Source organism: Poecilia reticulata, chromosome 3, assembly GCF_904066995.2.
Source record: "Poecilia reticulata chromosome 3, P_reticulata-male-v2, whole genome shotgun sequence".
Classification (NCBI taxonomy): Eukaryota; Metazoa; Chordata; class Actinopteri; order Cyprinodontiformes; family Poeciliidae; genus Poecilia; species Poecilia reticulata.
The window spans coordinates 3575366-3584866 of NC_088832.1; positions in this window are offsets into that span (position 1 = coordinate 3575366).

The window sequence follows — 9501 nt, forward strand, 5'->3', positions numbered from 1 at the left end:
CTCCTCCACTTGGGCAGGACAATCCTCCCCAACCTGAAGAAAGCACTCTACCCTTTTCCGGCTCAAGATCATGGCCTCTGATGTGGAGACAATGAACCTCATCCCGGCTGCTTCACATTCGGCTGCAAACCGCTAAAGTGAAAGCTGTAGGTCACATTCTGATGAAGCCAGTAGGACAACGTAATCTGCAAAAAGCAGAGACATGATTCAAAGGCCACCAAAATGGATCCCCTCAACACCTTGGCTGGTCCTAGAAATTTTGTCCTTCAAAGTAATGAACAGAATCACTGACAATCTCTCACCAGAATCACCGGTGAGAGATTTCCGGTGAAAATCTCTCACCGGAAACGAGCCCGACTGGAGGCATGTTGGTGATAATGCGGACCAGTTTCTGACACTGATCATACAGGGACATAACAGCCTGTCTCAAAGGACCAATACTCCATACTCCTGGAGTAACCCCACAGGACTCACCGAGGGACACAGTCGAACGCCTTCTCCAAGTCCATAAAACACATGTAGACCGGTTGGGCGAACTCCCAGAACCCTCCAGGACCCTGCTGAGGGTGTAGAGCTGGTCCAGTGTTCCACGACCAGGACGAAAACCACACTGCTCTTCCTGAATCCGAGGTTCGACTATCCAATGGACCCTCCTCTCAAAGACCCCTGAATAGACCTTACCAGGGAGGTTTAAAGGGAACCATGATTCGTTATAAAAATAGGCCTTATTTGGGAAATATTTATCTTGCATGTAAAAACAACACTAACTGTAGGTTATTTAGTTTTTAGAAATTTTAATAAAATATTTTCACAGGAATGTTGCCATGTTGTTCAAGCTGCAATGCATTCTGGGTAGGTGGGAAGTAACGAAGTACAGGTACTAAGTACTTAAGTAAATTTTTTGTGTATCAGTACTTTACTTAAGTAGATTTAATAATGGGTACTTTCTACTTTTACTCCACTACATTTTACAGTAAGTATCTGTACTTTCTACTTCACTACGTTTCTACAAAACTGTCTCGTTTCTCGTTACATCCAAGTCGCGTTGCTCTTTTTTTCCGTTAAAATGTGAAGTTCAGGGATTTAAGGTGGCGCCGTAAAATCCAAGCATAACGTGACTTAGTGTCTGTTGTCACCCATCGGCTCCACCTTTACTCGCACGCGGAGCTCCAGACATGCGCAGTGGTTTCCTCTGAGCGTCAGTAATATAATAGCGCTGCATAAATCATAAGATATGGCGACATGTAAAATAAGCAGCGCTTCGCTTTCACAGACGGTGGGGACTTCGTCCAACTTTTAGCGTCACTTGGAAAGAAAGCTTAAAGAAAGGTAAGCTATGTGGAGGTGATGCTACGGAAGAGGATTAGGGCCACTGGAAAAAAAAAAAAAAGTCAGGTTTTTTTTTTTTTTTCAGTAGCTCAGATTTTTTTTTCTCCGAATTCAGAGGGGAAAAAGTAAAAAAAAAAAAAAAAAAATGAGTGGCCCAATTTTTTTTTTTTAGAATACAAAGGAAAAAAAAAAAAAAATTGTGACCCAGACGAGCAACCAGCTTCAGAACCACAGATGCGAGTTGTGGCGGACAGCTAACTGACGTTCTGGAGAAAGATGTCTGATTTAAGTGACTTTTTACGTGCCAGAGGAGTCCCCGAAGCTTCCATTGCACTAATGGAAGAACAAAAGGTGAGTAAATCAAATGAGATAGTTTGGTCTCTAAATACAACGGTTATGGCTAGTTGTTAGCATGTTTGTTAGCTTGCGCGGTTATAGGAATAAGCATGATTTGCAATGATAAATCACAAAGCTGAATAAAGGATGGAACAGCTGTTGATTGCTGGAATTGTCCCGTAAGTGTTTGGTGCGTTTATTTTATTGTTTTTCTGTTTGAATGTTTTATAATGAAACTAAGGTTAGCTGTGTCAGCCACCTTCTAAATAAATTGTCTGCTGTTTGTGCAACCTTTAGTTCAGTGGAGGACAGAAACGTTTATATATGCAAATATTTAAAAGGAAAATGTATGACTTGCATCGATCTGGTGCAAGTCATACAGCCACCGATCTGCGGCTGGCTGTAGATCTGATCGTAAGATCCCTTCACCATATTTGCCAACACCAAAGTGCATATATTATTTTGTCTTACCGTATGTTTGTGTTACGGAGTTTAAAAAAGTTACATTATGAAAACCACAAAATAATTTTCCTGCATTTTGTGATGTGTCAGCTCTGGACTGAAATTACATCTCACTCCCTGAGCTTCACTATCAGTACATTTATTGCACAGGTGTGGCAATGGTAGGCTTCATTTAACAAAACCAAACTTAATGTGATGTTTAATGTTTCTAATAAAAATGAACTGTTAACAATATTTCCTTGTGTGTTTTTATGCATGACACCTTTTACCTTAAAGATACTGTATATTTCCAAATCTGTTTTTATACTTGCATGCTAATCAATCCAGTCCTTCCTCTTTTTCATTAAAATAGAGGATTGAACATTTTTCTGCTGCTATTACTGTAATTCTCCCCAAAACAGTAAATCGCTTTATGCAGGGACCTAAGGATACAATCTTAAGGGTAACTTTAACATCGATTTGCAGTGTAAATAATTGTCCTTTCTCATCGGTTTGTGTGCAGATTGACTGTGATGTTGCAGCAAAGCTGGAAAATTATGGAGACGGAATTGCTGTTTTCAACTTCTGCTGAAGCAAAAAACTGTCCAAAAAAGGAAAAAAAGGCCTTCTGCTAAAGACTGTTCCCTTCTTAAAGTGAAAGAAGCTATAAAATGTCAGATTTGGATGACATCATTACGCTTTACTTCAGACTGTCTTTAAGTAACAAAGAAATCCTTCACATTTTAGCGCACAGTCATCATACTATATTAAGTAATCGAACTCTAAAAAGAATTTGCAGAAGACTTGGGCTGTTTAGAAGAAAGAATCAGTCTGACCTCGAAGAAGTGCTGGCCTTTGTCCAACAACAAATAATGACTAATGGACAAATGCAAGGTTATCGGTGGCTACATCTTCGTGCGGTTCAACGTGGATTTGTGGTGTCACAAGACACTGTGAGACATTTAATCAAATTGTTTGACCCAGAAGGTGTGGAACTGAGACGAGCACGACGGTTGAGAAGACGTCAGTACAATTGTAGAGGACCAAATGCGCTCTGGCACATGGATGGCTATGATAAACTAAAACCTTATGGTATTGCTATCAGTGGTTGTATAGATGGTTTTAGCCGACATGTTTTATGGATGGAGGCTTATACCACAAACAATGACTCCAAACTGATTGCAAGTTATTATTTGGAAACAGTTTTATGCGTCAACGGATGTCCAGAGAGGATACGTGCTGACAGAGGCACAGAAAACATTTGTGTTGAACAAATGCAGATATTTCTGCGGCGAAACCACACAGACAGTTTTGCAGGGGACAAAAGTTTCCTTTATGGAAGAAGTACATCCAACCAGCGCATAGAAGGCTGGTGGTCAATCCTCCGCAAACAGAGTGCACAGTTTTGGATGAACTTATTTCAAACCTTTCTGGATGATGGTCACTTTACAGGAGACTTTTTGGATAAAAGCCTTATCCAATTCTGCTTTCTTAATCTTATTCAGGTAAAAGTGTTTACTGGTTCACTATAATGTCTCTGTTTTAAAAAGTATTAAAGGCAAATCTGGTATGTTTACCAGAAATAATAAAAGCTTTTATATATTTTACCAGTTTACATAACAGCACCTTCTCAGCACATAAGCATTAAGCACATCAGTTTTTATGTAAAATAGTTGAAATTACTTGGGAATCTGTTCCCCTACACTTCCTTGGGTATAGTTTCAGAAATAAGTTTTATCCATTAATTAATAATTTTACAATAGATTGGGGAATCATTTCACACAGATAAAATGTTTTGGAATTGCCATTTTGTTCTTGTTGCTTGGTTTTAATTAGAGGTCATTTTCTATATCTGCTGATTAATATAAGCCTCATCTTTAGCAAAAGCTACTATTACATATTTAGCTTCATACATTTATACTCTGATGATTTTATGTAGGATGACCTGGATGATGTTGTGAACACATGGAACTCGCACAAAATCCGGGCAAGTGGAGGTGCAGTATCGGGTCGACCAGTGGTGATGTACTCATTTCCAGAGCTGCACAGGGCTGAGGATGGACTCAAACCTGTTTCTATGGAGGAGGTCGCTGTGTGTATGGAAGAGTGTACACCAAAAGGCCAATATCCCTGTGATGAAACAGTCTTTGAACTTTGTTGTCTGCTTATGGTAGAAAACAACTGGGAGCCCCCAAGAGATCCGCTTATTGCTGCTGATTTGTATATAAAGTTAAGAGAAGAAATACTTCAAAGTATTTAGCAACTTTCAGTGTGCATAAAGATAATTAAAAAAGTGTTGCTGTTTATCTCAGTCCTGCCATTGGATAGTTTTTGTAATGTCTGATAGGTGCCCTCTGCACTGCATTTAAAGACATTTTGTGAGCAAGAAAACATATTTTTGATGTCATTCTTCTAGAACATGAAAGTTTATTGCTGTTATAATTTAATTGTAGAGTTCTGATATGACCTAACATTAGTTTTCAAGGTGTTACTGTGCTGATAAAAGAAAAACATACAGTTTGGATGGCATGCTTTTTTATTTTTAAATGAATATGCTACTTCATGAAAAATTTATTTTTCTTCAAATGCAATGCTGTTCTGTTAAAGATATTGACGATGTATGAGATGTGATCAAAATGGCAGCACAGCAAAAAGGATGTCATAAATTTATAAACCTGCTTTCTGTGAAATACAAATGAACTTCATTGTTTTGTTCACCAAGTGTTGCATAGTACAGTTGATAACAGATACTTAGGAATTCTTGATAAAAAGTAATTCAATTTTTTCTCCCTGTGAAGTTAGATAAGCCAGTAATGAGAGCAAGGAAGCTACACAGCACAGGTCACCAGGCTGGGACTCGAACCTATGATGTCCACGTGCAGGACTGAGGCCTCCATACATGGGTTGTGCTTTTGCACCACACCACCAGAACTTTTCTTGTTTTAAGTTAGTTATAAATAAAAAAGTTGTATTTGCTAAATTCCAAAAAACATGAGAACATTTTTTTTAGAGTTTTTATAACTTTCTTCAAATTCAGCAGTTTATCTACTTTTGGTTATTAGACCTGTTCAAATGAAAAACTAGCTTAATTTAGATTGAAAACCATAACAGAAAAGTATTGGGTAAAGTAACATTTTATTAGCAAAATATTACAAAAAACATTTGTTTTGCTACTCCAAATAACATGGCCATTAGAATGACCTAACTTTTAAAACAAACTTTGAGATTGAATATAACCTTGTATGCACCAGTAAGTTAGTATAAAAGATCATGAACACTGTTGCTTTTGTGGTATCAAAAATAACATGTCATCTCAGATGCAAAGATAGAACAAGTACTAATTGTTAATAAAATACCAAAAATCTGTAACTTGTCGACAACAAGGACATTGGTGCAGGTGTTAGATCAATTGCTCATTTGTGAACATGACAATTTAGCTTGAATTTGATCAAATAACCTCAGCTTTTGCACTGCATTCTATAGTTTCTATTTATAACATTAGGAACAAATGGATTTCTTTAAAAGCTGTGTGAAACAATCACACAGCTTGATTGATGACAGGTGAACAGCACATTTGCTTAGTGACAAGAACATTTATAAAACTAAGGAAAATGTTGAAGAATGTTTTCTCTAACTTTCTATTGTACATTTGGATTCAACAGCAAATACAAAAGATTAACACCTGAACGATCCTTAACAGATGTGTGTTGAAAATAAAAATGAAAAACAAAAACATTTTCAGACATAAGAAATTCAAAATGAACTGACCCATATTAACCATTTGCAAGTGTTGAAACATTGTGTAAGAGTTTCACTATAAATCAGTTTCTTGTATTATTCCACATCTATTCTAGACCCAATTACTAAATAACAAATAAATGTATAAGTCTTACTCCTTACCAAAAGAATTTGTGATTTAACTAAACTGTCACTTAATATGTGTTCTACTAAAGAAAGCTTAAAAGCTAGTTTTATTATAACTTTATATGTCTCTAACAATATTTTTCTTGTTACCATTGAATGTTTCTATCCAGCAGCTGGAGATGTGAGATCAAGTCAAGATGCTTTTGGATGTAATAAACAGTTATTCATTTGTTTTGTGTGGCAACTTCATTGTATAATGTGAAACTATAGGTACAATAAAAGAAACTTGAATATTCTTAGTCAAAACTGAGATTCCAACAGAAATGGGCAACTTCCATCAATTTATTTTAAACAGGAATAATTTCTCTCAGTTCAAAATACATATTCTTTATGTTTCTTTGCAGTTCTGCTCTACTCTGATTGAACATTTCAAAAGTAGTGCATTCCAGTATGAATCAAACAATGTCCATTACCCAGACATTGCTTTCAAGAACTGCATTGAATTCAGAACAAAAATCTGGGAAGTTTTCATAGCTGTCTGCTATTTTCAGAGTACTTCCACATGTGTGTCCCATAGGTCTTCTAGTGAACTCTGTCATATCTTGAAATTCCACAAATATACTGTTTGTTACAATAAGATCAGATCCAGTGCAAAATCGCAAAAATTTCTGAAGCTTAATGTAATCCAGCTCTCTTATGAATCTTTTGAGATGATTCTCTACTTCCTTTTGCTTTGGATTTAAATCTACAGCAAATTTCAGCAGCTGACAGACTTTTTTGGAAGTTGGTTGCAGGTCTTTGAACAGCTTGTTCAGTGCCTCTGGGCTGAGGGACAGATGTGGGTAGATGATCTCCCTCCAACAGTCAATGACGAACATTGGTTTTTGAACAAGCTCTTTGTGAGCTATTTCATCAAGAATATTAGGAAAACTTTCAGGAGTGATTCTTTTTCTACAGCCATAATTGTCAAGAACTTCCACAAGATCATCAAGGTCAACAGCAAAAAAATTCTTAACTGCCTCCCTCAAAACTTCACATTCTTGGCAGCTCACAAACTGTAGAAAATGTGCTTTAAAATCGCTGTAAACATTACTGAAAAGCACCTGTTCAAGAAAAGGGATTGCAATTTTATTTGGAAAATACTGACAGTCTTGGTAGCCTTTCAAAAGGATTCGCCCAACTGCCTTCCATTTTTCAGCGGTAAAGTCATGACGGATAAATGGCACTTTCACTGTTGTACCAAGGGTGCATCGCTCATAGAATTCATTCCAGAAGCAAGTGAGAGCATCTCTCAGTAATCCTGAGCCAGTGCCTGCTTCTTCTGTGTTGTCTGGAAGTATGCGCTTTACATTCAGTGTTTTACTCATAATCTTGTCATCAGAGAATGCAGTTATAAGGTCATATAAAGTGTCAGCATAGAGTACAGTGATCATGATTGTATCTTCTGGATTTGCTGGACTGGGGGGAACAACAAAACCCTCATAGATTAATGTGTCGTCTGTATCTTCCTCAGCATCTAGAATTGGACCAAAAGTAATTTCTGAATCATCTAAAAGTTCTGAACCATGTAGGACTTCAACAGAATTACTCCTGACTTCCACCACCTGCAGTGGATTAAATTCACTGCTACTGCTTTCCAAGACAAATACAACTTCAGATGTGTCACTGTTATCTTCTCCTGGATCTTTTGGTTTTGTTGCAATGTAGAAGCGTAACATTGACAGTCTTGCTGCTTCATACATTTTGCCAATAGTCAGGCTGGTGTCTTCAGTAAGGTGGCTCTGTTTAAAGTCCCAAACCTCAAACTCAAAATCTGATTCAGGTCCCTTAGGCGATGTACCATCAGGAAAAAAAAGGGTCTTTCCTTCTTGAAGAATGTCTTTTAATCCAGCATCAGTGGCCATTTGAATTTTTCTAGTGCCTCCTCCCTGCTTCGCTCTCACCTGTTTGGTAGTTTTTCCGTCATTATGTATCCATCCAATCTCAACATTTTGTGTTCCCCTTTGCTTCTTTTTCTGTTTTGGACTTTCATGTGTCGATGTCTCCTTTGGACTTTCCTTTCTGTTCTTCATTTTCTCACGAAGCTTTTGAAGAAGTCCTTGTTTTCTTTTGGACAATGGCTGTTTGCTTCTGCAGTAGTTGAAAACAGCAATTCTGTCTCCATAGGAAGGTAGGTAGTTTTCAAGTGTTGGATCGTCCATGAGACCTATGACATCACAGTCAATCTGCACACAAACAGATGAGAAAGGACAATTATTTACACTGCAAATCGATGTTAAAGTTACCCTTAAGATTGTATCCTTAGGTCCCTGCATAAAGCGATTTACTGTTTTGGGGAGAATTACAGTAATAGCAGCAGAAAAATGTTCAATCCTCTATTTTAATGAAAAAGAGGAAGGACTGGATTGATTAGCATGCAAGTATAAAAACAGATTTGGAAATATACAGTATCTTTAAGGTAAAAGGTGTCATGCATAAAAACACACAAGGAAATATTGTTAACAGTTCATTTTTATTAGAAACATTAAACATCACATTAAGTTTGGTTTTGTTAAATGAAGCCTACCATTGCCACACCTGTGCAATAAATGTACTGATAGTGAAGCTCAGGGAGTGAGATGTAATTTCAGTCCAGAGCTGACACATCACAAAATGCAGGAAAATTATTTTGTGGTTTTCATAATGTAACTTTTTTAAACTCCGTAACACAAACATACGGTAAGACAAAATAATATATGCACTTTGGTGTTGGCAAATATGGTGAAGGGATCTTACGATCAGATCTACAGCCAGCCGCAGATCGGTGGCTGTATGACTTGCACCAGATCGATGCAAGTCATACATTTTCCTTTTAAATATTTGCATATATAAACGTTTCTGTCCTCCACTGAACTAAAGGTTGCACAAACAGCAGACAATTTATTTAGAAGGTGGCTGACACAGCTAACCTTAGTTTCATTATAAAACATTCAAACAGAAAAACAATAAAATAAACGCACCAAACACTTACGGGACAATTCCAGCAATCAACAGCTGTTCCGTCCTTTATTCAGCTTTGTGATTTATCATTGCAAATCATGCTTATTCCTATAACCGCGCAAGCTAACAAACATGCTAACAACTAGCCATAACCGTTGTATTTAGAGACCAAACTATCTCATTTGATTTACTCACCTTTTGTTCTTCCATTAGTGCAATGGAAGCTTCGGGGACTCCTCTGGCACGTAAAAAGTCACTTAAATCAGACATCTTTCTCCAGAACGTCAGTTAGCTGTCCGCCACAACTCGCATCTGTGGTTCTGAAGCTGGTTGCTCGTCTGGGTCACAATTTTTTTTTTTTTTTTTTTTTTTTTTTTCCTTTGTATTCTAAAAAAAAAAAATTGGGCCACTCATTTTTTTTTTTTTTTACTTTTTCCCCTCTGAATTCGGAGAAAAAAAATCTGAGCTACTGAAAAAAAAAAAAAAACCTGACTTTTTTTTTTTTTTCCAGTGGCCGTAATCCTCTTCCGTATGATGCTAACAAAGCTAACT